Genomic DNA, 22,341 nt, shown 5'->3' with positions numbered 1-22,341 from the left:
CTCCAGAAAGGACAGAGCCTGCTCACACATTGATTTTAGCCCAGAGACCTGGGTCAGATTTCCATCCTACGGGGCTGTAAGATAAGTCATTTGTACTGTTTTGAAATACATTAAATAGGTGGTGTTACAGCAGCAGCAGAAAACTCATGCAGACCTTCTCATAGCAAATATCCTCTCCACTCAGGGTGTTTGTTTCAGAAACTCTAGCTTTTGACCATATAGCCAGACCAGTGCTGATTAAGTAAATGCTGGGGGCGAGGGGCGGGAGCTGGCAGGCCTGCTGAGGGATGAAGGATGGTTGAAGCAAACAAAGATAGTAACTGCAGGAAAGAGCTACTACTCCTGGGGCTGGTAGAACACAGGGAAGGGGTTGGAGTTACCAGGAACTAGAAGCTCAGAAGAGGGGCCTCGGGAGGCTGGGACTCAGACCTTGGAGGAAGGGGAGCTGTTCCTTCACTAAGACATGATGAGGCTGGTCCTGAGAACTCCGGTGAAAGGTCTGGAGCCTGGGAGAACGGCTGCTGTGGGGCGGCCAGGCCCTGCTGGGGTGATGCTGATGGGAGGAGCAAGCAAGGGAAGAAGCAAGTCCTTCTCCACCTCTCATCTGCCAGTCTCTATATTAGTCTGCTCGGGCTGCCATAAGAAATACCACAGGCTGGGTGGCTTACACAACAGACGTTTATTTTCTCACAGTTCTGGAGGCTGGGAGGAGAGGATCAAGGTGTCGGCAGATTTGGCTTCTCCGGAAGCCTCTCTCCTTGGCTTGCAGACGGCCGCCTTCTCTCCGGGTCCTCATGGGGCCTTTCTTCTGGGCACACTGCTGGTGTCTCTTCTGTGTGTCCAGATTTCCTCCTTTTATTGGGGTACCACTCAGATTGGATTAGGGTCCAGTGTACAGGCCTCATTTTCACTTTGTTACCTCCAAACACTGTCACATTCTGAGGTACTGGGCATTCAGGCATCAATATCCAAATTTGGGGCCCCGTGGGGAGATACAGTGTGGCCCAGAATGGTCTCCCTTTAGAAACTCCCTGTTGGTGAAACCTGCAGGGTGCCCGCTGACAAATCAATGTAGTTTTCAGAGTCCCAGCTCCACCATCACAAAAGCAGAGTTAAACAAAGATGGGATTTGGAGCTTGGTAACTGGCAGAAGAGGGGCTGACGATGGAAAGGACAGCCAGGAAACCTACTGTTGGGAGTGAGGGGGCAAAGCAGCCTCCCAGACCCCAAGTGGGGTCTGTGTACCTGTGAATCATGTGACATGTATGACTGCGGGGGACACCTACCCGTTTCTATCCTCCCTTCCCCCATTGGAGGCCTGGCTCTGAGAAGCAAGTATGGAAATGGAAGCATCCGTCCCTTAACTGTAGTTCTTCATGCAGCCAGGGGTGATGGAAGAGGAAGAGTTCCTAGGGTCATAGTCAGGAAAATGGGCCAGCAAAGCAAGGTGTCAGGATCTGGCCCAGCAGCCCAGCAGTGGGTCAGTGGATGGGAGAGAGCCATCCGCTAAAGCCCCCAGGATGAGTATGGTGTCAGGACTTCAGGGATGACTTCCATGGGAGTCAGGAAGAGGCCACTTGGAGGAAGACTGGCAGGCCCTTTGGGGTTAAATACAGGGGCAGAGACAGAATGAGGGAAGGATATGGGCCAATATCTGTGCTGGTCCAACTTGTTCGCTGCTTCCTGGAGCTGCCTCATCTGAAGGAGAAAGATGACCCTTTATTTCTCTTATTCTTCCTCCCTCCCTCCCTCCCTTCCTCCCTCCCTCCCTTCTTTCTCTCTCTTCCTTCCTTCATTTTTCTCTCTCTCTCTCTCTTCCTTCCTTCCTTCCTTCCTTTCTTTCTTTCTTTCTTTCTTTCTTTCTCTTCTTTTCTTTTCCTTTTTCTCTCTTTCTCTTTTTCTTTCTTTCTTTTCTTTCTTCCTTCCTTCCTATCTTTCTTTCTTCCTTCCTTCCTTTCTTTCTTTCTTTCTTTTCAAAGAATTTGAAACTAGAAGAAAAGTAAAGAAAACCTGAGGTAAGTGCTAGACTCTGAAAAAGGCTCTGAGTAACCCTAGACCTTAGAATCCCACAGGGAGTAAACAACAGCTATCCGTCTAGGGCCTGGGACTCCTTTTCCCAAGGTCATTATTATTGCTTCTGGGTGATCTAGGGATTGTAGGGCAGAACACAAGCCCATTTGGGGAGAGAGCACTCAAGTGTTCTTGTCTTAGAAATTTGATGAACAAAATGCATTATCAAAAGCATTTAAAACAACATGAAGGAATCAACCTCCCTTGGTTAATTTATTCCAAGCAAAGAGAAAATCTCAGAAATAAATTTAGTATTGTAACCTTTTAAATCAGTTTGCCTTTCTTGAACTGGAGCTAATTTGTATAGTTTGGATTGTCCTGAAAGTTCTCTGTGTCATCAGTGACTTAAAAATACTGCTACAGGGCAAAAGAAATCAATGATCTCTACATTGCAGGCTGAGTAATTACATAATAATGATTTGCATTAATGAAAAGACAAGTTGGTCCAGATCCAGATGTGCCAGTGACCACAGTTCCCTGCAACGTCTAACCAGAATGCTGAGGTCGGAGAAATTTCAGCATCAGTTGTGAGACAAAATGACTGGTTAAAAAAGTCTTTCCTAATCAACATCACTTAATAGATCTTTAATGACTGACTCATCACTTTCCTCCAAGTAAAAGTAAATTTAAATTTTAAAATAAAGCAAATTTTACTTATATCTGTGGCACAGAAGCAGATGTTTCCCTGACATGTGCACACAAGCTGTTGGCTGTGACCTTGCAGGATAAAGCAGTTTTGAAAATTAGCTTTTGTCTCCCAATCTGGGGAAAACAATGCTGCAGTGAAGATTTGATAAAAAGTCATAGCTTCTCACAGAAGCTTATTTCAGCAAAGTAAACTATTAATTAAAATAACAAATGTCAGCTATTTTGGAGGCTGACAGTTAACACAAGGCAGCATTTGCTTACCTTGACGTACAGGATGCATGGGACACTGGCAGGATCCATAATTCATTCTAGGTATGGCTCTCTCCTGCCCTAATATAGTGATAACAGAGTGATAAATTAACTCCTGTTCAGCAGTTTCGTTAGCAAAAGTACTTGGGGATTTGGGGAAAACCCACCTAGAGAGGGTCTTTTGGCAGGCTGAAGGAATACACGCTCCAACAGCTTGAGTAAAAGTTTCATGGAATTCCTGGAAAACTTGAATACCAAGAAAAACAGGTGGGGAAAATGTAAAACTATGTGAGAGAAAGAGTAAGTGAGATAGCGTGCCAGAACAGTGCATTACAATCTGCTTTCAGCCGAAGTGGGGAAAAATTATTAAGTAGAGGAAGACTATATCACCCCCAAGAGACCAGGAAAAAGAGAGGTTAGGGAAAAAAGCAGCGAAGGTCAGATTTCAGAGACAGAAGGGGGATTGAGGAGGCCGGGAAGGAAGGGAACTTAACAAACATCATTCACCGTCTCTAAATTCAACGATTTAAAAGAGGTTTGGGTGCAGATGAGGCAGCAGATCAACTTTCGCATCCAGTGTGAATGTCATATGGGCTTCGTGCATATCTTCCAAAGGATCCTATCAACTCATATCCCAGTGTAAGAAACCCCTTCACTGTCCACTCCTCATTTTCTCACTTTCCTAGTGCTAAGACCCATGGGAATTTTAAGGCAAATTGGGTCTGGACAGTGTTATGACAAACTCCCTGAGCACCAGAGAGAACCCACATTCCCACATGCATCCACTGAAAGCAACCTAAATCAAGGGCAGCCAGTATTAGATGATTTCTGCTTTCTCCCTTTTAATTTTCCCTGCAAATGCTCTGTGACACTAAGTTGTCCCATTTGATGGGCAATTTGCTTCTGTGCTATGCTGCCATTAGCACTTGCCTCCAACGTGTTGCTTATCCCTCAAGGGGCTTTTCCACTAGAGTTCAAATCCATGGCAGAGCTCTGGCTGCACTCCAAATCCAATGCTCCTGTAAGATATGTAAAAAGAAAAAAAAAAAAAAAGTTGGAATGCCGTTGAAAAAGTAGGACATGGCTATCTTTGTACTGAGTTTATTTAGGGAGGAAAACTGAATTCTGTCACTGCTGCAGTTTGTGGATGCTTTACTTCTGTGTAATTGCCGAGGAATTAATGTGATTTAATAGGCACAACAATAAATATAGCCTTGACAAGGTGATTATCCCATAAGACTAAAATCATGATATAGCATAAATCAATACCAGCCCTAAGTATGTCTCCGAAAGGGGTATATATTTCTACATTCACGGCTAGATGTTGAACTAATTTTGGAATTAGAAGCTGTATGAAATGCAAAAGCTATTTTTCTCAGTGAAAAATTACAGAATATGTATGACGATCACTCAGAATATATATTGCTCATAAAATGAGTAGAAGGAAGAAGAGTGAAAGCAGGCAAACTTTGAAAGCTAGTTCATGTGTACATCTCTGCTCCCAAGGGCATGCTTCTCTCTACTCCAAACCGACCCAGCTCAGCCAAGACCCTCTGATTGTCCTTTTTCTGCCCCACCTGCGGACCATCAGCCCATCTGAGAGACGCTTCTTGTGTGAATTGGCCCTTTCAGCCCGCACTACTAAGGCAAATCAATTGATTCTCCTGCTTGAGGGAGCTCTGCCTAGTGCAAAGGACTCAGAGTCTCTGTGGCTGGAGTGGAGTCATACAGAAAGAAAGGGTATTGATCAAGAGCAATCGGGCTTAGCTTGCATGGGGAAGTTTCCCGGAGGACACAGGCACTTGATTTTGAAGGTCAGTATTAACCACTCTCTTAGCTGTCCGCTAACTAAGGTAATCCTGTTTGAGCTGACTTTTCTGGAAGCCTGGCTCTGTGCATGTCAACCACCCCTCCCTCCAGGGAACTTACTTGGACGTGAACTGCTCCCCAGCGCTCAACTCCCGTCCTGCTCAGACACGTGGAGACCCTCCTCCACTGCCACCGCCCAGCTGAACATCATGGGCAGATACCAGACCCCTTCCAACCTCCAGAGCAGCTCTTGCTTAGTCAAGAGGGCCCTAAAAAACTATTTAAAGCCTTAATACATGAAGTGCCTTCTCGCAGAGCTGAGTTTCCCACTGCCAGATAAGTGCCGCCTTAACTGCCTTTTCCTGAAGTAGCTGCAGTGGCACTTGATAGCTGATTATGTTAATCCTTGAGGGATATTCGAGAAAATATCTTCAGATTCTTCCTATAGGAGAGTAATCAAGATTTGATTCAGGTATCAACGACACGACAGGCCTTTCTAACTTACATGTTCTCAGTGAGCCACATATTGTATATTTTTTTGTTGTTGTTAAAACTGGTATATTTAGTAGAATAAAAGGTAATTGAACATTAAAAAAAATTCTACCTAGATACAGTTTGAGTTTAAATGGGACTTAATTAAACTTAAAAGCTTTTGCACAGCAAAGGAAACCATAAACAAGACAAAAAGACAACCCTCAGAATGGGAGAAAATATTTGCAAATGAAACAACAGATAAAAATTAATCTCCAAAATGTACAAACAGCTCATGGAGCTCAATATAAAAAAAACAAACCATCCAGTTAAAAAATGGGTGGAAGACCTAAACAGACATGTCACCAAGGAAGACATACAGATGGCCAAGAGGCCCATGAAAAGCTGCTCAACATCACTAATTATTAGAGAAATGCAAATCAAAAACTACAATGAGGTATCACCTCACGCCGGTCAGAATGGCCATTATCAAAAAATCTAGAAACAATAAATGCTGGCCCACATTGCCCCTTCTGTAGCTAAGAGCTCATGTGAGCTCTGTTGGCTGGTGCTGTTCTGGTCTCTGTTCTCACTGTAGAGGACAGGTGAGCAGAAAGGGTCTTGGAGATGTGTGCCATGGAAATCCTGTTTGGTCTAATGCTGAGCTTTGATGAACCACATATTGTATTTTTATTTCTCAATATTGCCCATTTTCCCTTTTCGCTCCCCCCTCCCGCAGTGCACACAAAGATTCCCTTAGTCACAAAAGATTGAATAATTCACCTATGAAGAATCCTTTCAAAGCATCTTGAAAATTGCTTCCCCTCCTTGCTTTTTTTTTTCAAACAGAACAAAGGAAAGTGCTAATCTTTTGATAATTCACTCTCTTTTTACTGGAATTTTTTTGTGATTATTTAATACATCTCCAGTCAATTTCAAACAGTGTCTGTTTTCAGCATCTATCCTCTAACCAGAGACAAGTTGTCCAAGCAGGGGGTCTAGGACAGGTTGGTTTGGTGGAAACAAAACCGTAACACAGTAATGAATGCAACCCAAACACACTGTCTAAAAATGAATTTGGCTTTACTTACTTAGACAAAGACACAAATGTTCTTGTAGCTTCATTTACCACACAGAGCTCTTACAGAGAGTCTGTCTGCAAAGGGACAGAAAACTTCCTACTCTGACGGGCGTTATCAGTAGGGATTCTATTTGTGTCTTCCTGTAAATGCAGGAGAGCTCAGCTATTGATGACTTTAATTCTACAGGAACCAGTGGTTTGTATTTAGCCTGAGAAATGACATTAAGCGAGTTTATCTGATGGACCCTGGAAGGTTTCATCGTGCTTGGGATGGACCGGGGTACAGTGTGACTACATGCTCTTTCTGGAACCTCTTCCCCTTCACACCCCCATCCCCAACCTGGCTCCCACAAGCCAAGCCTGTCTTTTCACAAATGCAGAGAATTCAACAGATGTACACCACCTCCTTCATTATTTCGGCTAAGGCTGCACTATCGATTCAGTCAGTGCTGTCGAGGTTGTGAATATCCGTATTAACGCATGGGTTAAATGGAAAAATATTTATTTGATGCTTTTGTTTACTCTTCCTTCTGCTCCTGACCCTGGGAAACACACAGGGACAGGAGAGGTCCCAGCCGGGCTCTGTCTGGCCCCTTCCTGGGTTAATCATATTTCACACGTCTCCAGCTCTGGCAGATGCAACACCTGACCTCCCCTTTGTCCCTCTCTGGATGAAAGTGTGAGGCTCCGTAATTTCCCTCAGGCACCAGAACAGTTTGCTTTCCCGCTGGAGGTGAAACTGACTCCCGGGAGGGCACAGCTGGGGCTTTTATCTCCCCTTCAGTAAGTACCCGGCGGCTGCGCTCTTTCACTTTGCATGAAAATAAGGCTGAGGTTGGAGCTGCGACATTGGCTTTTCACCTAGTCGGGGGCAGGGGTTGGGGTGAAAAGGACCTGGGGGCGCGCTTCGCAGTGAAGCAGTTGGGCCTTGAGTGGAGCAGGCTCTTTGAGTAGGAGGTGGCCAATTCTCCCGACAGGGGCCGCGCTGGGCCGCTACAGCGTCTGCAGCAAACGAAACGTGTTTCACAGGAGTGAAAGCGCTGGCGCAGCTGTGAGAGCTGCAGGAACTGCCTTAAGGGGAGGAGGTGGAAGGGACAGGTCTGTGACAGGACCTTGAAGAGCGCAGACGATCCTGAGCACACTCGCGAGGGCACGGCTCACCCTGGACAGCTCCGCGAGGTATGCGGAGAAGCACTTCTCTCCCTTCTTCCTTCCCACTGTTTTCAACACTCTGCTCTCCAGCGGTTGGCATGCTGCGAAGTCAGTAGCCGTTCTTGGTGGGACCGGAGTCAGCAGATCCATTAGGTTGACTAATGGTGATAGGAGGCTCGGTGGCCATTGGGTTAAGGTGACATTTATATTTGGACACCCTATTATTACTGGCAGGCCCCCGGGTTGCTTGGGAAATGTTTTGGGAACTGGGGCTGTGGAGCACCTCCCTGGGAGGATGGCAGGGGTGACAGGTGAGCCATGACAGGGAATGAGCCCAAGTGGCAGCCTTGCGGTGAAGACTATGCCGGGTGGCAGCCGCTCGCAGGCGCCTGGCAGCGGAAGGCCATGTCCTAAGGTGTTCTGCCGACATCCACCAGGGCAGCTGGCGTCTGGTGGAAGGCAGATGGTGTTGGATCCCCCAAGTGTCACTGTCTAGCAAGATGCCATGTCCGCTGATTAAAAATAATTAAACATTCCTTCTTCCAGTGAAGGAGAATGGTACGCACACCAGGCAGAGAGGTTGACAATGGCACTACACAGCAAGATGCGGCAGCAGCAGTGAGTGCCCCAGGTAGCAGGTGCACCTGGCTTGGAGAAGGTGGAGTGGGAGTGGGGGCCTGGTTTAGCAGTGACAGCAGGAAGAGTTTAGTGAGGATGCATATGCATGAGGGAGGCATGAACAGGATCATACTGGATGACTTTCTACTGTTCAGCCTAGTTTATGGAGAACATTTTCCACTTTCTGAATGAAAAGAATACATTTTATGTATATGACCTAGTCAATATGCACTAATCCCCTACTATATGCCTCGATGCTAGGTGCTGTGGGTAGAATATATTAATAGATGCTCTTCTCAATATCCTCATTGTCCTTACTTTAGTTGAATTGACCCACTTTGTTCCTCCATATATGTATATGTCTTTTCTTCTGCAATAAGGAGTCCGGGAAAGAGTTTGACAAAAGGATTGAACATACTGACATTCCTCAGTTGTATGGTCATGTTCATGGACTCGGTTGTATTGTCATGAATGGGACCACCTCCCAAATCTACCCAGGCTCATGAATATTGCTATCTTGCCCCCTTCCCCACACCCTATTCTCATCCCCATTCAGGCCCCTTTCCTTTCACAAACAAGTTCCTGGGTGTTGTCAGGAATCTCTGAAAAGGCAGGCCACTTTACTGTGTATTTGTTAATTGTTTTGAATTTGTACGTTGTTTATGTGTTTTCCAAAGTTTCTAAGACATTTGAAAGATTTTAATGTGGATTGAATAAATTTGATTTCAGGCCAATTGAAACATTCTAATTTCCTGTTAACTCTAAAAGGAAGTTTCTTCTTCTTACTTATGTGTGTTTGAAATCATCAGTATTTATTTGATAAGTATCTACTGTATGAGTTCTACATGTCACTCCATTGTGAGAGTAGTGTTGCAAGAACAATGTACTATGTACCTGAAAGGAAGAGTAAATTCTTGTAAATTCAATATCACTCACTGAAGGGGAAGATTGAGGGGTTTTGGGTTGAAGGAGCGATCACAATATGATAGTATTACTTAGGGAAGTGAGGTATATGCTGGCTCTTGAAATTTGGGGTTGCACACATGCCTGTGGTGAGGTATAGGAGAGTTTCCCGAGGATGGAGGAAAGATTTCAGCAAACACATGAAGAAAGGAAAGAGTGAAGAAGAAAGTTTGGCTTGGTTGATGAAGAAAGCCCACATTTTTTAGAAGGAGATCAGAAAGAGAGTACTTCCATGAGTATTACCCAAATAAGGACAACTATTTACCCAATAAGGTATCCTTTATAGTGATCTCTACAGACTTAATGACAGACACTGGAATGCTGAAATCTCAGGATTCCATTGTGGAAGACTCTGTATTTTGGCCCTTTCAGCACCCATTCTGAACTGTGGCCTAGCTTGATTCTTAAATCACAGAGGCTTGGGAAACTAAAGCTTAACAATCCCCCAAATCCTTTGTAGCTAAGGTTTTACTCATCATCTAACTTCTGCCAGATAGGTGCCCTCTTGTGAGACTTGGAAGTGGAGATGGACTCTACAAGGCAGCAGACACCAGAGATGAGACCTGATCACCAGGTAAGCCCAGTGGCAGAGGCATCTATCTGGTCCTTTAGGGAAGCTGGGGTGGAACTTCTGGACTTAGTACCAAATGGCTTAGGTGCTGAGCAGTTGTCAGCAGTCGTCTTTCTCTAGAACAGTCCTCAGTGATTGGATATTTTTCCAGGCTGATCTGTTCCTGAGTGTGAATCTGATTGGATATTTTTCCAGGCTGATCTGTTCCTGAGTGTGAATCATCTAAGCCTGGTTTTCTCTTCCTACCTGAGATTTTGTAAGCTATCTAATACCTTTCACTAAAACTTTTTTTAATCTTAAATCAGGTATATCTTGTTGAGCACAAATAAGAACACTAATTACTATAATTCCCTTATGAGTGTTCCTTCTATGTGGTTCCAGCTAAGTGAAGAAACCGTAAGGTACACACAGGTGATCATGTGACAAACCATCCTGCCTTGGACACAACTTACTGGATCAGGGGAGGGTACCTGACCCAAAGGGGCAAATTGATTGGTTGACTAGTAGCCTAAGAAGTGGGCTTAAATGAGACCTTTGCCAAACAGGACCAATAATTACATACTCGACCGACTAGATCCTCTTTATCAAGAGTTTCAACTGCAAATATGAAAAAAGTCAGTTGACAGACAGGGAAGAAAGTATGAAAGACTTACAGAAAAAGAAGGCAGACAGTAAGTTCATGTGTAATGAGAAACTGAAAGCATATACAGAATACAGTGATCTTGGTTAATAGTAGCAGGATTGGTAAAAGAATGTTAATGGTTTTAAGGGTATGTCAAGATGGTGCCTGCTATTCCCAACTTCCCCTTTTAGATGATTCTACCTCATCCACAGTTTCCAGCTTCAGGAAGCAGAGTTTGTCCATTCTTTGTTCAAAAACAGCCACAAAATTGGACCAAGGAGCCCATCTGCAGGCTAGCAGGTAATTCATGGGATCATTGGTGTGAACGTCTCAGCCCAGTAACTGGTAGTAATACTAGCCAAATCAATCAGACCAGTTTATTTTGGGTTGGGTTGGCAAGTCAGTAATGAGGGCATAGAATAGACATGAAGGAAAGGCAGAGATTCACGGGAAAGAGGGTGAGTGTGTGAAGCTGATTCCTAGGTAGTCTCACTTTGGGCTGGCGTTTTCCTCCCAGTCCACATGTAGCTCTAGGATAGACAGTGCCTTTTGAGCCCCTTTGCTGAAGGTGGTAAAAGGAGCCTCTTCTTCCAAGGAGGTTTCCAAACACACGACCACAGCCTGAATGCAACCTGAAGACATGACCGGATTTGCAGAGTGGCACTGGGTCCTGAGTAACCATCCAGTCCCCAAACTTGCTTGGCTCAGCAAGGCCAGATCCACTATGCCTTCTCTTCTGACCACCTGCTTGTTCAACTTTCTGTGTTTTGTTTGTTTTTGTTTCTTTTGAGACCTGACTGCCCAACTGAGATTCTTGCTCTGTTATCACAAAAATACCTGAGGTTCTGTCCCCACCTCACCCACGGTACTTAAACTACCTTGAGCATTTGTTTCTTGTGTCCCAATGAGTCCAGGTTATAGAGTACATTCACCTTAAGAAAAAAATTTAGACCATCATTCTTCTGCCTTTGCTCTCTTGGAAATTTCAGAAGTAGGAAGAAGAACAAGGGCAAACATCCTTGACTTGGATTTAGAAAAGTCTGAAATGACTTGATTTTAGTTTTTTAACATTGAAATGCAGGTGAATAACCTTTGGAAACAGAATGTTGCCCAACTGATATGTGGGCCACTATATAAGTCGCCCTTTAAATGTAGTATTTGATTACCACACCTACTGAATAAGAGCTCACAACTATCATCATCAACAATAGAAACCACATGAGCAGATCTCGACACGAGAGTGGAAATACAGCCTTAAATTAAACTATTTTGGCCTTTTTGAAAGTCAGACCATTTTTAGTGAGTGCTTTCTGAAGCCTCATTATTATTATGACTAGTACTAATTTATGCCTATATAATGCATTCTGCCTTATTGTACTCTGAAAATTATATTTCAGAATCATTTTACCCACCTGGAGAGAAGCATAACAGCTATTCCATAACACTGTGCAATGTCTCAGGTCTGGCAATGAACAGAGGAAATGGCCATAAATATGCCACTTACAACAGAGAGGTGGAATGTTCTTTCAAAAGGGAGTTTGGCTTTGACAGGTGGGTCCAGCTGTTTGGGAGGATTGTATTTCTTCGTCTTCACCTATCATTCATCCCAGCCTAGTTGGGTGCAGAAAAACACCCATCAGTGAATTTCAACTTTGGCTGAATCTTAGAATCTCCTGGGGAACTTAAAAAAAAAAATCTATGCCCAGATCTCAACCCAACCAACAGGAATTAATCTCTGCAGGTAAGGCCTGGGCTTAAGTACTTTAAACTTCACAGATGACTCCAATGGACAATTACATTTGAGATTCACTGACCTATAATGTTGATTTTCAAATGTTGGTTTCCTTCATAATCACTGAGGAAGACTCTATTTGTACATACTGAATCAGGTGATCCTGACGCACAAGAAAGTTTGCAAACCACAGACTTACACATAATGAATTTGGTTCTTTTTGCCCCAAGGTTCTGTCCCCTAGCTTCCCCAATATCCTGCTGCAGTCCTGGCAATAGCTACCATTATACATCCTGATTAAAATGCAATAATGTTAATTGGAGTGATAACATATCAAATTCACCATCATGAGAATGTTCTCAGAAGAGAACAGGATGGGACAAAGGATGGGTAAACATCACAGATAATAAGAGAATTCTAATGCTGTCTGCTCCTGTTTTCATCAGATTCATAAGACATCCAGCAATCACTGTCTATCACAATCAAACACTGAGTCATGGCTCTTTCTCTCCTGGCAAAAATAGAAAAATATGTGTTACTTATTAAGGGTCTACTCCAATACTGAAGCACTGCTAGTATTATCTACTCTTACTATCACCTCATGAGGTGTGTATAATTATTTTTGGTACTCAGATGAGAAATCTGAATTTCAGAGAAAGTGAGCTCTTATCTGAGGGCCTATAACTAGTGAATGGCTTATTGAAGATCAGACCTCAAGCCCATAGATCCAGGCTGCTCTCTTGACGACCATATTATCTTATATCTGGCAGGTATTTTAAATAGAGAAGGAATCTGGATTCAAATCTTTGAGGGGCTGTCATGAAAAGGAAGCAGACTTAGTCTGTGTTGCTACAGAGAGTAGAATATGGTCCAGTAAGTAGAAGTTCAAGAGATGCACATTTCACCTTAATATATTATAATTAACATTAATTAAAATATTAATGATAGCTATTTCTTGAATGTTTTGTGGTCAGCACTGAAATGTGAGTGCTTAAATTAGCTGATCTCATTTCATTGTCATAACAGCCCCTTGGTGACAGAGGTACTATTATTAACCCTATTTTTAGGTCAGCAAACTGAGTCTCAGAGAAATTAAAGAACTTGTCAAATATCATAGAAACCACACTTGTGGCTGTAATGGTGGAATCAGATGTAGTGAAAAAGAGAGAAAAAAAAAAAAGGTTTAATTCAAGCTCTTCAGATCATTCAGGACACGAGTTGAGAATTATCTCCAAAGCCCTCAGTCCTGACCGCTAAGCTAGAAATTTCTAAACAGAGGATTGTCAACTAATTGGTTGGACCCCTTTGTGAATTCAAGAGCTTCCTATCGGTCACTGGAAACACTTGAGAGAGGATGGATGACCGTTAGCCATTCTGGCTTCACTTACTTGCTGCCTCCCTCACGTCATGGCCTCCTACACATAGGTGATGGGACTGAGATTGGCTATCTCCCCCAGAGATTCAAAATTCATATTGAGAGTGAGTGAATCTCTGTGAAATTTATGAATTTGGATAGCTGTGGGTGCTTTCTTCCAGTTACCTTACAGGTTGAGTATTCCTGTAATAAATTCTCACTTTTTAAATCCAGCTAGCTCAAAATGATTTCTATTTGAACCAGTCCACAGGAGCATGGATGTCATGAAACGCAGAACTTAAACTAAATGTAAGCATGGTAGCACCTTATCATATGCTCAAATCAGTGTGGCTGCCAGTTCCCAACAGAGTCAGTGTTAACTACTTTTTCCGGTAATAAGCACCTTTACCTTAAACATTGGGATCATAGTAATTTAACCCCCCTGACCTTAGTGATCAGTCCAAGAAGTGGGTATATTGCCTAGGTTGAGCAATCTTTTCCCAATAATTTTTTTTTTGCGGTACGCGGGCCTCTCACTGTTGTGGCTCTCCCGTTGCGGAGCACAGGCTCCGGATGCGCAGGCTCAGCGGCCATGGCTCACGGGCCCAGCCGCTCCGCGGCATGTGTGATCTTCCTGGACCGGGTCACGAACCCGCGTCCTCTGCATCAGCAGGTGGACTCTCAATCACTGCACCACCAGGGAAGCCCTCCAAGAATTTTTAAACAGCACTCTTGGCTAAGATTGTGACAATGAAAGATTATAATTCCATGCTTGCTTCCAACTATATTCTCTACCACATGGAGAAAGTCTGTGCACAGTAAGCTGCACATATAGGAGAGCAGAGGTGAGAGATGGTTGGAGATGGATGGAGGGTGAGAGAGGTCCAGGCAGTGGGTGAGTAAGAAGCTGAGAGCGCTACTCCATTAGGGGTGACTGCCCAGATGGAGAGGAAAGGTCCTGGCAGAATTGGCCGCTGTGCTCTGGTGGCTCTTGGTTCTCCTGGGTGCCGTCCCCAGTTTCTGACATCACACCACTTCTCTGGCGTCTTCTCCCCAGGCTGCTGAGTCCTTTTCACAGCACACTCTTGGGTCTTGATTTTTACATCACTTTCACAACTAAAGATTTTCCTTTTGATTCAGGTTCCCTATTGTACTTGCCAAAGGAAGTCCTGTTGCTTTGTTAGTAACCTGGAGCGTTGCAGCCTGGCGGATCTTTCCCATTCATGGAGTCCAGCAGTGTTTGGGACACTCAGGGAGTAGAACATTCCAGAAAGGGTTACCTCCATTTGTGCTCACACTCAGACAGGCAGGGTCATTCTGTGAGCTGAGGAACAGGCAGAGCAGCAAACTTCATGGTGGGATCTAGGGGCATAGAATGTTTACCTGCCTTCCTCTCCCGTCTTAAAGTTTGTCTGTAACATCTTGCCACACTCTGAGCTTTCCAAATTTTCCCATGAGCATGCACCCAAATGTACAGGAGAATGAGGGACCCTCAGCGGCTGCCTCAGGTAAGAATTTTTTTCCAAAACCTAGTATTTCATTTCAAAAATTCTTACAAAGTTTTTCATATATAATCTAGCTACATTTGCTTTATTATGAAAATAATGTACTTTTCTGCTATTTTTGAGTAAAAATTTTGGCTCAACATCTGTGTCATGTTTATTTTGTGATCAGTGTGTCCCTGACAGGCCAAAGCTTGACTTGGAGCTGGCATGGCTTCTGTTTAGGATACCGTGTCTAACTGCATATCCTTATAAAACCTTAAGTTTCTGGAGGAGATGCAATAGAACGCCCTTAACAGCTTAGCCTAACTCTGCTTTTATTTTCTAAAATAATTTTTGTATATATCAAAATATTGTCTACATATCATTAAAAATATTAAATACTAAGAAAGTCCCTAGCCATTCTCTGCCATGAGTTTTCCTAAGACAGTCCTATTGATTCTACTAAATAAAAAGCTGTTGAAACTATTTCCCTGTAACTAGGGTGGCTACACATCCTAGACAGCCCTGATTTATACAGGAGATATCTTATCTCCTGTATAAATTATTATTATTATTTCACTCCAAAGTATCTTTATTTGAATGCCAAATTTCATGGTCACTGTACCTACCTAGAGGTTGCCACTTCTGATGCTTTTCGTGTTTGTTTTCTAGCAGTAAGCGCCATGTCTTAAAATTTATGGTTGTGTCCTTATTTCTTGATACTGTATCTACTTTAGACATTTCCCATTGACTTCCTGCTATCATGATTAAGTATGTAGCTCACATATAGCCCCATCTCTTTTCCTCACTTCCTTTGAATAAGTACATTGCTCTTTAGTTCCTCTGCTGATTACCTCTGTAACTCTATTTCTTGTTCCATTAATTATAGATAATTTCCCTTTACTTTCTAGTTTATAAAGTAGATATTAGCGTCTCCACATCTTTTTTACCTGCCTTTTCCTTTTCATCCAAATCCTGCACCTTTACTTTAACATTGTTTAAGTGGATAACAACTACATTCCGTCCTATAACCAAAATTAATCCCATGTTTAATCTATAGGATGACTCTGAATGTTGAAGATCAATTGGTAGTGTTTGTGCTATTATGTCTATGTGTTTATTCCCTGCTAAATAAGTCAGCAGTGTCCTGTGGTTCATTACTTTAGTCTTAATAGAAACACTAAACTAGGGACTATTACGATCTTTTTACAGAGAAGAAAACTGAGGCACAGAAAGGCTAAGTCTTGCCCAGGGCCATGCAGTTATTAATAGTAGTCAAGTTTGATCACAGCAGTTGGTTCCAGAGTCAGTGTTCATTATGTTACCTTTCTGGGCTATTGCTCAATGGCTAAGATGTCTTCACTCTTCGCTTTTCCTCTGAATCCAATATTGCTGATCAAAAGTCAGATGCCAGTCTGGTTACTGCTTCTTTACAATGTACTCTTCTCCTCCAATCTCCACTCCTATCCTATGGTTGCTTAGAATATTCTCTTTATTGTTAGTATTCTGAAATTTCAAAATTAATTGTCCAAGTAGTGTCTCTTTGTCATTCACACGGGTCATTATCACTAAGTCCTTTGAATTGGAAGATTCACATCCCTCTTTAACTCTGGGAAATTCTTTTTACTTTTTTCATTGAAAATTTCTTGCCCTCCACTTTCTCTTACATCTTTTTCTGGAATTCTTATTAATCACTTATTAAATATACCATGACTCTTACATCTCTTATCTTTTATCATATTGTCTCCTTGGTTTTTCATTTATTTTAACTCCAGAAGTACTCTCTGGGCACTTCACGTTTTAGTGAGGGACATAGAAAATAGAGAAGTAAACATATAAATAATCTGATTTCAGGAAAATGTCACTATATAGAGAAAATAAAGCACAGTGTTTGCGGGCATGTGATTTTTGTTTTATCAACTGTGAGATTTCCTATACTTTATCCATTACTTTATAGAATGTTTTATTTTGATAATCAGTTTAGCCTTCTCATACTTTTTTCAAAGATACCTAAATATTTCTGTTTTATGAATGTAATGTATTCTTGAATATCATGATGGCAAATCTCTGAGGATAAAAACTAAGGTATAATGAATCCTCTTTTTGATTCCCAAACTGTCTCTTCTTGCTCTTTTTTTTTCTATTTTTCTTACCTTGGTATTTCTCTGTCATATTTCTGGCTTTTCTCAAATGCCTTGGCTTTCCATTCATATTTAAGAATAAGGCTACAGAGAGCCTGCCTGGGGGCTCTGTGTGTGTGGTCAGAGATTGTCAACAGGCCGGTCATTCTAGAGAGGAGACCTGAGTGCCAGGAGGACCAAGAATTTTATCTGGGACACTGAAGCTCATGTCAGCCACCCTAAGGCTTTTCAAATTATTTGTTTAATTTATTTAGAGAATGTCTGTCCAGTTTTATTATTAAGGCTTTGAATCATTTTGCGTACTTGGGTGGGAAGTGAGTTCAGGATGGTTCCATTCCAAAGTAATCCCCATTCTCTGCCCCCTCCTCACTCTTGCCCTCCACTGTAATGGTAACCTCTGCACGTCAAGCCTCAGAAGGATTCTGCTAGGCACTTTGGTGGCCTCTTTGTTGTACCTTCACATCAAAGGAGTTGCGGCTTCCTCCACTCTGTTTCAAAGTTTCTAGCTTCCAATACATTTGAAAAATTTCTCATCTTCTTATGGGCTCCCACTTTTGTTATTTTTTTCCTTGACCATAAGTGTTATGGGATTTCAGGAACTGTAGGACAAAAATATATCTGCTCAGCTTGCCATCAAATTCTCATAAATATTTTTAGAAGATGGGATTCCAAGGGTGGACTTTATGAGTATAGAAACATGATGGAATCATCCTGGGAGAGGAGCTTTTATGGAAAGAAGATAGAAAGTCGGATCTGAAGAAAGACTGTCCCTGAGAAGGGCAAGCTGGTGTTAAAAGGGGTTCATGGTTCTCAAGGGGCCAACTGCTAAGAACTGAACTGTGTCCCCCCTACCCCAAATTGTATGTTGAAGCCCTAATCCTCAATGTGATTTTGTCTGGAGATAGGGCCTTTAGGAGGTAATTAAGGTTAAATTAGGTCATATCAGTAGGGCTCTAATCAGATAGGACTGTGACCTTATAAGAAGAAGAGAGAAAGATCTCTGTCTCTCATTCCATCTTGTGAGGATACTCCATCTGCAAGCCAGGAAGAGAGCTCTCACCAGGGACTGAGCAGGCTGGCACCTTGATTTTGGATTTCTCAGCCTCCAGTACCATAAAAAAATAAACTTCTGTTGTTTAAGCCACACAGTCTATGATATTTTGTTAAAGCAGAGGTGACAAATACACCAATAATTAGCACAAAGTTCCAGAGAAAAACACAAGAGCGTCAGGGTACACTTAAAGCATTGAACTTGAGCCAAGAGATCTGCTGAGCAAAGTTCTGGCTCTGCTACTAACTGGAGTGACTTTAGGCAATCACTTCACCCAATGGGCTACAATTTTCTCATCTCTAGAATGGAGTTAATAATTCCCATTCCCCAAGTCTTGGTGTGAGTATTAAATCCATTATATTTTACCATAATCATTTATTGTACCTAGTTATTTATTCACAGTTAGTTTCTTTGACTGATCTATAACCTTGGCAGTTGAGTCTGTGAGCTAGAAAAGGTAGACGAGTATTAACAGGCACGGCCAGCGTAGCACTTGGCATTCAGTAGGTGCTCACTAAATTCAAATGTAAAGTCTATGTGTAACCAGGTGGTTATAAACTCTGTGGCTTTCTGATTGTGGTATCCCACTCGGGAGGCTCATGGAGATCTAAGAAGCTGCCATTCTCTGGAAGGATTCAAGTTCCTGCTGCTCTTTTGCCCTTGGTCAGTCTGAGATAGCACCCCTGGCATTACCACTGCTAAGTGTCCTAACTCAGCCTTCTGTATTGCTGGGAACTTCTCTCTCTATCTAATATTTAGCTTTTTAAATCAAAATTATTTGGCTAACATTTATATCTTTCTTTCTAGGCTGAGATCTTCTCAAGGGCATGACTATATCTGAATTATTTTCATTCCCAGTGTTTAGCTCATTGCCTGTCAAACAGTAGGCACTCAGCGAATATTGTTTTCACTGGGAGTTTTTATCTGGGAGACATCAGGACTTCTGCCTTCCCTCAGCTTGCTCTTTGGAACTGTTTGAAGTCCTCCTGTGCTCATCCATCTTTCTGCATATGTCTAGGACAATGGATCTCATTTCTAGTTACAGTGACTTAAATGATATCAGACTGTGTGACTCTAGGGCCATGTTGCTGCCATTTTCAACTTTATATTTGATGTGAATTATGGCACAAGGGGGGATTCTGATGAGATGTTGAAGAAGCTATATTTGTCATGTGTGGCAGCATCCAGTCCCATTGCCATAGACCACATTGAACACAACTTCTATGTAATTGACCTTTAATCTGAGTCTGGAGGTGAAAGCCATGTTGACGTTATGCTTTTCTCTCAAAGGACATCCTGGCCTATTGATATAATTTTCCACTTTGAATCTAACACATAATCTGTCATTGTCCTCTCAAGGAAGGGAGAGCTGTAGTAATTTCACTTCTCTACTTCTAACAGTGATACTGGGTTTCTTTAGTGCTAAGTGGTACATGATGTTGTTAGTTTCTTCGATAATTAGACCAGAATACTTTGCAAAGTCTGCAAAGTGGTTTAGAATTTACGAGTTTGTCTGTGGTATTTATGGTTTCAGAACATTATAGATAACTGTAATAAACTAAACTCTTTTTCACTTGGATTCCTTCGTTCATCAAACATATAGCAAGAACATTTTCTGTCAGGTCAAGTGTGAGCCTCTGACTTTCTCTTACCTTTTAGCTAATGATGTTCCAAGCTAGAAAGCTGAAAAAAATAAAATAATATTTGGCTAAGTCTAATATTAGCTTCCAGGTAGTTTACTAAATAGTAATACTAATACACTGTGTATAAATATATGTATATATAAGTGTATACACAAATATATATATGTATGTATATCTTGCTAATGCTAATATCTCACAGAAGTGCATGATTTTTTTTGACTAATAAAATATTTTAGCACTTTTTAAAAGAATGAATCTGATCTTCAGTAACTTCGAAAGATGTTCAGAATATGCATGATATTTCCACATGATTAAAATTGGTTTCATAGTGGATAAATAAATTGCCCAAGGTTACAACATCAGTAAGTGACAGAGGTGGAAGAGATTGATGAATAAGGTGGTCTTCTTTTTACTTAAGGCTGTTGCCCTGAAGGAGTTTAAGGTTGAGATGTTATTTAAGGCATGTGTGCACACACTAATCTGTTAAACACTGCCGGCAGTGTGCATTTACATGCCATTGTAAAAGGAATGCAGCATTTTCAGAGGCAAGGCATAGCAGCACTGGCTGGAATAGAGCTTCACGTTGCAGTGGTAGATCTCGAAGAAGAGATATACCCAGGGGTGAGGAAATAAAATTGGATAAATCTGGTGAGAAGAGGAAAAAGTGTGCGGTCTGAAATATCAGATTGAGAACTATGGAGCTTTATTGTGTAATTAACAGTAACATGTTAAAAGTATGTGAGTAGGTAAGTAGCTTGTCTAATAAGCAATTTCTCCATGACAGTTTGAAGAAAGGATTAGAGTAAGAAGATTCTGGAGGTTTTGAATTTTATTTTATTGGAGAGTAGAGACAATACTGTGCTGGTTAGTTCCTAAATGTTTCTTTTTTCCCTTTATCCACAGTTGGGACCATTTGGGGCCTGCTCTCTCTGTTGAGCCTTGCCTGGCTCCAGTGAAAGGCTGTGTCTCTGGTCTCCACCCTTTGAGTGTATCCATTCCTGGGCAGTGAACCAGAGCAAACCTGTCTCTGCCTGAAATATGGCCATGCCATGGACTTTGTCTATAAATGCCAAGACAGCATCAAGTCTCAGTGTCTGGAAGAGTTGCTCTAAGCATCCAGGCTAATTTACTAGCTGATCGATTTTAAATCTATCAGTACTGACAAACATGACAAGTACACAAGCTTGAACACATTTCTGATTGGTCTTGATGAAGATAGATACTAGCAGGATCTTTTTAAAATTTAATATTGCAAGATTTCCTCAATGTTACTTCAGTCAGCTTAATTTTCTTTTTTTCCTTAAAGATAACAATCTAATATTCTCAAACACTGAGGGCATTCATGTTATACTCATTTGCTGATGAACAATCTAAGCATATATTTACACAGTCTCTCTTAGTCTTTCCTGTGAGCTTTGCTTGGCAGAGACCATCTGTACCAGATGGAGATGTGGCAAGGAGAGGGGTGCTCAAGTCAACAGCTACAATATTACAATCCTGAGTGATGAGTGCTGAACTTGACTCATGTAGGGCCTGTTTTGGGGCTTCAGAAAAAGAAATGACATTTAGTTTACACGGGGAAGGGTGGTGTAACCTGTGGAGGGGATAGAGGGCCACTGACAGGTATTTCCTGGGGCAACAGTGCTATCGGATTGGGGATTGGATTTTAGAGATCACTCTGGATTGTGGGAATGATGGAGTGAAAAGGAAGAATAAGGAGGGGCCTGGAGGGAGGAGGTCAATTAAGGGCTGTAAGAGGGTGTGTGTGTGTGTGTGTGTGTGTGTGTGTGTGTGTGTGTAGGGAAGGACAGCAGGCTGGAGACTCAGAGAAGAGTTAAATCCAAATGCAGTCTGGAGGCAGAATTCCTCCTTTTTGGGAGACCTCAGTCTTTTATTTCTTAAGACCTTCAACTGATTTGATGAGGTCCACCCATATTATGGAGGTTAATCTATTCATCAAAGCATACTGATAAAAATGTTAATCTCATCTAAAAATTACCTTCACTGAAACACCCAGGCTGGTGTTCAATCAAACAACTGGGTACCATAGCCTAGCCACGTTGACACAAAAGATTAACCACCACAGAAGCCAATGAAATTTTATCTCCCAAGTGGGAGAAGAAGAAGAATTACAGCAGAATTTGACTGGGTGGACTCGCTGAGCAATTGGATGCACAGTCTGAACATCTGGAGCATGGATCCCTGACATGGACGTGGTCCTGGCAATTTATCCATAGAGGTGGTCTAGCATCCCTACTCCCTTCCTCCTTAGTTCACTCATTCTATCATTTATTGGGTAACAATGTGCCAGGTACACTGCTAGGAACTGGAGATACAAAGATTGATGGAACACACTGTTTACCTGAGATGGTCTTCCAGTCTATTCATCACTGCACTACAGCTTTGTAGACAAGACTGAGAGCCACTTCATACATTTTAGTCCATTCTTCGTGTCACTCAAGCCTTTCCTGGAAGTGAGGACAAGTATGCATGGCAAAAATACCCAAGCAAACCAAATTCTTCAACCTTGTTTATGTTGTTCCTGGTATATTTCCGAATTTGCAGTGAGGGTGGAGCCAGCTTTGCTCTGCTCTTAGTCAGTTGGTCACAAACTCATGAGTCCTACAGAGAAGCCTAGGGTGGTGTCCATCCCACCTTTGCCTCTCCACTCCCAACACACAG

Source organism: Stenella coeruleoalba (assembly GCF_951394435.1).
Source record: "Stenella coeruleoalba genome assembly, chromosome: 1".
In the NCBI taxonomy this organism is placed as follows: domain Eukaryota; kingdom Metazoa; phylum Chordata; class Mammalia; order Artiodactyla; family Delphinidae; genus Stenella; species Stenella coeruleoalba.
The sequence above is the reverse complement of the archived record's forward strand: the minus strand, read 5'-3'. Positions refer to the sequence as shown.